The sequence below is a fragment of the Pagrus pagrus genome (genome assembly GCF_965226575.1).
Source record: "Pagrus pagrus genome assembly, chromosome: 22".
NCBI lineage: Eukaryota > Metazoa > Chordata > Actinopteri > Spariformes > Sparidae > Pagrus > Pagrus pagrus.
The window spans coordinates 4238135-4244906 of record NC_140204.1 but is presented as its reverse complement, the minus strand read 5'-3'; the positions used below and the strand labels follow the sequence as shown (position 1 = coordinate 4244906).

At 43.7% G+C, this 6772-nt stretch overlaps 1 long non-coding RNA gene across 2 annotated transcripts in view; it reads right to left on the bottom strand.

Moving 5' to 3' along the window:
• Window positions 1-3527, bottom strand: part of LOC311251368 — a 93835-nt gene extending 90308 nt beyond the window's left edge. For both annotated transcript variants that reach the window (XR_014621385.1, XR_014621386.1), the window contains exons 1-2: window positions 3447-3527; window positions 2631-2796 (exon numbers count right to left, since the gene is read on the bottom strand). This is a non-coding gene — a long non-coding RNA (uncharacterized lncRNA). The remainder of the gene's footprint in view (window positions 1-2630; window positions 2797-3446) is intronic.
• Between the last annotated feature and the right edge of the window lie 3245 nt (window positions 3528-6772).

The window sequence follows — 6772 nt, the reverse complement described above, 5'->3', positions numbered from 1 at the left end:
ATAGCAACAAATAAATCCATCCATCAGCTCACTGACGGGCGAAGCAGCCGGAGGACATCTGAGTTAAACAAGCTCGTGAGGAAATGGTGAAACACTGCGGCGTATCTGAGCTGGGGTTATAAACTCGACAGGACGGAGTAAACAATTCAACTTTTAGCTTCTGAAATAAGGTATAAGGCATCTAAGGTGCAGGCTCACCTGTCCTTTAAAGGGAATGGTCATTGTCTTTATACATGTTACACCCAGAATACACCCACGGCCCACTGAGAGTCTAAACACAACCCCTTTGCACCTTGCGCCATGTTTATCCGCCGTTTAACTCAGAAAAGGAGTCGGACACACCCTGAATTCACTTGAAACCGTGCACTATAAATCGTTTAAATGAAGCCACCACAAACGGATTAGGACGCCACAGTGATAAAGAGTTCAGCGACCGAACCAGCACCGCTCTCATACGAGACAAAGAACAATGAGCTGCTCTCAGAAACACTGTGTGCACTTAGATTTATAGAGCAATCATCACAGTACGAAACTCACTTTACTATCTGTGCAACAACACAGAGGCATATTGTGTAACTGTGACCACCAGAAAGCAACTGGAAACACACACTGTTAAACAAACAAAAACACACATGAGAAGGCTCATAAACACTGTCAACAAACATCCAGCAACACAAAAAACAATGTGGGCACACAGAGAGTAAACACTGTAAACATATGATCACCAAGAGTACACAGAGAACATCAGGACCAGGCTCAGACGTGCACCAGACCAGCGACTCGAGTCACATGGTCAAAGTTTCAGGCGAGTCCCAAGTCATTTTACCTGGGCAAGTCAAGTCGAGTCATTAGTGAAGGAAAGTCGAGTCAATTCTTTAGTGAAGGAAAGTCGAGTCGAGTCGTTAGTGAAGGAAAGTCGAGTCGAGTCGTTAGTGAAGGAACGTCGAGTCAAGTCGAGACGTAAGTGAAGGAAAGTCGAGTCGAGTCGTTAGTGAAGGAAAGTCGAGTCAAGTCGAGACGTAAGTGAAGGAAAGTCGAGTCAAGTCGTTAGTGAAGGAAAGTCGAGTCAAGTCGAGTCGTTAGTGAAGGAAAGTCTAGTCGAGTCGAGTCGTTAGTGAAGGAAAGTCTAGTCGAGTCGAGTCGTTAGTGAAGGAAAGTCGAGTCGAGTCGTTAGTGAAGGAAAGTCGAGTCGAGTCGAGTCGTTAGTGAAGGAAAGTCGAGTCAAGTCGTTAGTGAAGGAAAGTCGAGTCAAGTCGAGTCGTTAGTGAAGGAAAGTCTAGTCGAGTCGAGTCGTTAGTGAAGGAAAGTCGAGTCGAGTCGAGTCGTTAGTGAAGGAAAGTCGAGTCAAGTCTTTAGTGAAGGAAAGTCGAGTCGAGACGTTAGTGAAGGAAAGTCGAGTCAAGTCTTTAGTGAAGGAAAGTCGAGTCGAGTCTTTAGTGAAGGAAAGTCGAGTCAAGTCGTTAGTGAAGGAAAGTCAAGTCTTTAGTGAAGGAAAGTCGAGTCGAGTCGTTAGTGAAGGAAAGTCGAGTCGAGTCGTTAGTGAAGGAAAGTTGAGTCGAGTCTTTAGTGAAGGAAAGTCGAGTCGAGTCGTTAGTGAAGGAAAGTCGAGTCTTTGGTGAAGGAAAGTCGAGTCAAGTCGTTAGTGAAGGAAAGTTGAGTCGAGTCTTTAGTGAAGGAAAGTCGAGTCGAGTCGTTAGTGAAGGAAAGTCGAGTCCTTGAAAAACAACCAGACTGAACACATTTAATGAACACAGACAAGTCATTTAAGTGAACATGCCTCAAGTCAAGTCATGACTGTTAAACTCTCAGGTCCAGGGAGAATCTGAAGTCTTTGTGTGGAAACAATTTCTAATGTACACAGAAAAGAAACGTAAAGGCGGACACACCAAACAAACATTAAAATACTTTCTGATGCAGACCCCTCTACAACATCTCCCCCTGATGATGAACCACAGCCATGAAAGCACTAACACACACTTCATTTCACTTCATCACTGTTTTTTACTGTCAGCCTCAAAGGTCGTTAAGCGCTGCCTTTAACGAGCGAGCGAAATGAGAGCCCCCCTCCGTCCTGCTTAACGAGACAGAATAAACCCCCCCCCGTAACAGCCCGAAATCTTATTAGCACTGATGCTAATTTGTAATCATAACATCCCACTGTTTCAGTAAAATCTCACTCTGCGTGAGCGAGTGTGTGAGTGTGAGAAAAGGCCACACACACACACACACACACACACACACAACACAAAACAATAGAAGTCGAGCAACACCAGGCCGAACAAAGACGGGCATTGTTTTGTTGGGACGAAAGTGTGAGACAGGACAAAGTTACAGCTCCCACACTGCACAACACACAAACACGGACAGTAATGATGGTGCTCGGGCCTGATGTGCTCAGAAAAACATGACAAACAGGGCGTTTTTGGTTTCTTTTGTCTCGTTGAGCTGTTGAACTTCCTGTCAGGCGCAGGAAATGGACAAGTGTTAGATGTCAGGAGCCTCTCCTTGACATTTACGGACTGTTTGTACGTGTGTGTGTGTGTGTGTGTGTGTGTGTAGGTGTGGGTGTGAATGACATCCGTCACAGACCTTGAAGACGTGCGAGGGTGCCCTGTGACTCCAACACTTACTGTTCTTTTCAATGTCGAAGCCGTTTCCTTTAAAAGTCCCTTCAGAATAAGTCTGGGACGTCCGTTCTTGTGCTCTCACGCTCGTCTTCCTCCTCCGGCTCGGCTCTCCTGCCTCGTAACTTTTTGGTTGGATGTGTGAACTCCCCCCCCGCGAAGGTCGAAACATCTAAGATAAAGACGGACAGGACATTTTAGAAAAAGGCACCTTGGGAAATTTCAGGAATGTGTCGTGAGTTTTTAAAGGTTTCCCCGAGGTCAGACGAGTTTTCTTAGCTTTAACTGACACGACACATGGAGGATGGAAGACATTCATTTTTTAAGCTAAAATATATTTTCTATCAACTTTGTGAATGTGGAAATTGGAAATATTTACTATATCCTAAAGTTCCTAACCCTCACATATGTTTTAAAGTTATGACTTTATTGATGTCTAGGTCAGTGATTCTCAATATTTTCTCCCTTTAAAGTGGAGCAATGGGCCAAAAACTTTTTTCAGAACCTCCAAAATGGTACAAATGTCCAGTTATTCACAGTAAAGTTTAAAAAAAGATTTGATAAAAGTCTAAATAAAACAAAATAATATAATTTTTTATCTTTATAGCCACCTTGTGACCCTTCATATTTATCTTGTGAGCTCTCAGCTCTCAGTTTGTCTAAAGTATTTTTGTTAACAAACAATCACAAATTAAATCTTCTCTACATGATCCTTGAACTTGAAATCTGCCGGCTTGAAAATCACATGTGCTTCAGCTGAGATCTGTTCGGCATTAAAAAAGCGTGTTACAGATGCATGTTCATATAAAACGCTTCAGATACCTTCAGCTGGTGCAGACGATGTTTGCAGATGGAGCCTGAAGTTGAGCACAAGCAGACAAGAACATCCACTTCCTGGTTTGGAGGCACATGACCGGAAGTGGGTCACATGACCGACGTGAACCTGTCAGGAGTGAGTTTCTGACTCCAAAACACAGAAGATAAAATCAGAACTGCGATCACTTCTGAACTCTCTGAACCAACGAGGCCTCACTCCTGCTGATGCACCAAAATCTGACTGTGGACTAAAATTTAAATGATTTTAATTGCATATTAATTTAAGTAATTGTATTCAAATTATCATATTAAAGCTGCTGTAAGTGATATATATGTATGTATACGTATAAATAAGTGTTAAACAGCTCTATATTCTGACAGTAGTCCGACAGAGTGTCTGGTCAGTAACTCATGTCTCTCCTCCTCCTGCTCATGTAGTAAAAGAGAAAATACATATATATATAAATATATACACACATATTCTGGTATCCCTGACATCGCCGTCAGGAGGGGAAGTTAGCTAAAATGACGACAGCAGCAGCAGCTTTAAAAAACCTCTTGATTTTTGTCACTTTTTGTCGCCTTCAGTTGAATATTTTCAGAGAATAATGAAGAATATCGGTTCATTTGCACTTGATACACACTTACAATGAGCTTTTGGGCTCGAAAAGTAAAAATACTTTGCTGTACTTGCTATACTATACTTTGATATTCAAAGGCAAGTTATATCACAGGAATGTAATGTAAATATATTATGTATTTTATTTTATTTGAGCTCACGGGTTGAGAACCAGTGTTGAGGTGATGGTGACGTCCAGACTGGACTAAATTTGGATTAAAGGTTTTTTAGACGTCTGAAAACTTGCAGATAAAATGCAGACTTGTAAATGTCTAAATCAACCAAACGTTTACTGTACTGAGCCCAGTTTCAACACACGTACCGTCTCATCTTTTGACCCGATCAGTTAATGATCGCTGGTTTATGGACTGTGTGATGAAAGTCCGTGACAACGCTCCACCCTCTGATCTCTCCGTTACGAGACATTCTCTCCTCGCCACATCATCCCGCCGCTCCAGCTGTTCCCATCAGCGGCGTGTTTCGATGAACCGGAGGATGAGGTAAAGAGCAGACCACCCTCTCCTACCTGAGTGCCCTGGAAGACGTCGCAGCGTGCAGCTACGCGGTGACTAAACACCTCAACAATTTGGTGATTAGCATCTTGTTAAATTATATTGCTTTTTCCACTGAGCTGTTCAAACTGCATTCCTCACTGCTAGTTAACACAAAGACTAATGAGAGGAGCATGGCGTGTAAAAATGACTTTACAAGCGTGTGTTGGTGGTACACGCACGAACAGCAAACAAACAAAGACACACAATGCAAGTGTATTGTGATCCGGACGAACGTGCACGTCAAATGGGGTCAGTTTGTTCTGTGAAAGCAAATCATTACCAGACTCGTCAGTCCAGAATCGAGCTACAAGACACAAAGACTCTGATTCATGTTTGAGTTACGGACGGTCGTTAGCTTACGTTAGCGCTAAACTGCCATTGCTGTAATTAAGTCGTAGATTTATAATAGATCCAGATTCCGGACCAAAAGATGGCGCCCGTTCAATCCAATGAGAGTCGGTCGAGTGAAGAAGTTTCTTGCTTCCAGCTTTAGTTTCCCACGCTTGCATTGTGATGACATCATAGATCTGACTATATTACAAATGCATCAAAAGTTCAGAAAAGAAATCATGATTGAGCTCGTTTGCAGTTCGAGGTGTCGACAGTTTTACAGACGTCTCTTTGGGGAAAATGGAGAAGTTTTCGCTGCAATACCGCAAACGGCCACTGGGTGAAATCCAGGACGAGCACCAGGCTTTGAGGCCAGTTTTCATAGTGGCCAAACTGTGTAATTACATCGTCACGTGATGCACTGCGGCCCAAAAAGACTTTGTGAAAGACGGGGCTGTAAAACGGTGGATACATTTATTCAACGACTCGTTTCTCTGTCATAATTTGAGCCATTCGGTCCAGTAACATTTGGAAAGTCTTGAAGAGCAGCACGATTACAATATTGCACAACACGGAGGCTATGCAGGAGATGGTCGAGTCATTTTGGCTTCACGCGACAAATGAACGGGACTTCGCCTCCATGGCTGCTGGGATTATAACGTCCTTGGAGAAATCGGATACAATGCTGAGCGCTGCCACCACATCCAGCTCTGTAACAGTTATTATTCTGCTGGCGTGTCTGGTCAGTGACCAAAAACTGCTTCAGGCTCATTACCGCCTCGTTCTTGACTGAGCTGAGGGCCGACGCTGATGTTGATCGTCTCATTTCTGCAGCTGCATTGATCCGTGAAAATGAAATTGCTTCATCGGTAAGGGAGCGTATCGAGGTTTGCAGTGTCCCAAGTGTCCACATTGAGCCTCCTGTTGCTTTTTGGATCAAATTTGAGCTGTTTCAGGTTGAAATCGTTTGTTTTTTTATCGGAACAATGCTCCAGGAAAGTTATAAAAATAGGAGTTCAGGTTCCCATTAAGTGCGACATGTATAGAGATGGGGAACAGGAATAACCCCCATCACTTCATCCAGAAAACCAATGTGGAATTAATATCGTAATCTCATTGATCAAGCCTGCATTCATGTTTCTCTACAGTCCACAGGGAAGACGTCTGCCTTTTCTATATCTTGCGTTTTATATCTCCCTGATTCAAGGATCGACTGACTCATCTTTTTAAAACCCTCGTGTCCAGTCAACATCGTACCCCGACTACTCTTGTGCAGCTGGATCTCACTACAATGGAGTCATTTATTCCCTTCTTTTCCTAAATTTCTTCCAAAAAAGGATGTGAAAAGCCAAACCATGAACATCAGCGCTCACTGACAGACGTCTTCATCCAGTCGAGACCCAAAAGGCAGGGATCTGCTCTCCGGACGGCCTCGAGAGGTGTCAGAGCGAGCTGTTAACACACATCTGTACACGTGTGTGTGTGTGCTGAGTGTTTGCAAGCTGATATCACACGTCTGTGTGTGTCTGTGTGTGTGTGAGAGAGAGTTTGTAAGCTGATATCACTCTGAACTTTGGCAGTGTGAAGGATAGACTCACAGGTACAGATGGGGCTACTGTGGTTTAACTCGCTGCAAGTGTTTGATGTTGTAGGCCTCCTCACCGCTACGTGTGTGTGTGTGTGTGTGTGTGTGTGTGTGTGTGTGTGTGTGTGTGTGTGTGTGTGTGTGCGTGTGTGTGTGTGAGGTGATAATGAAACAACTAGAATCCAGTTTGCCAGCCTCCCCTCCGGTCATTTTCCATCACATCTGGTGAGACGTGGCGCACTTT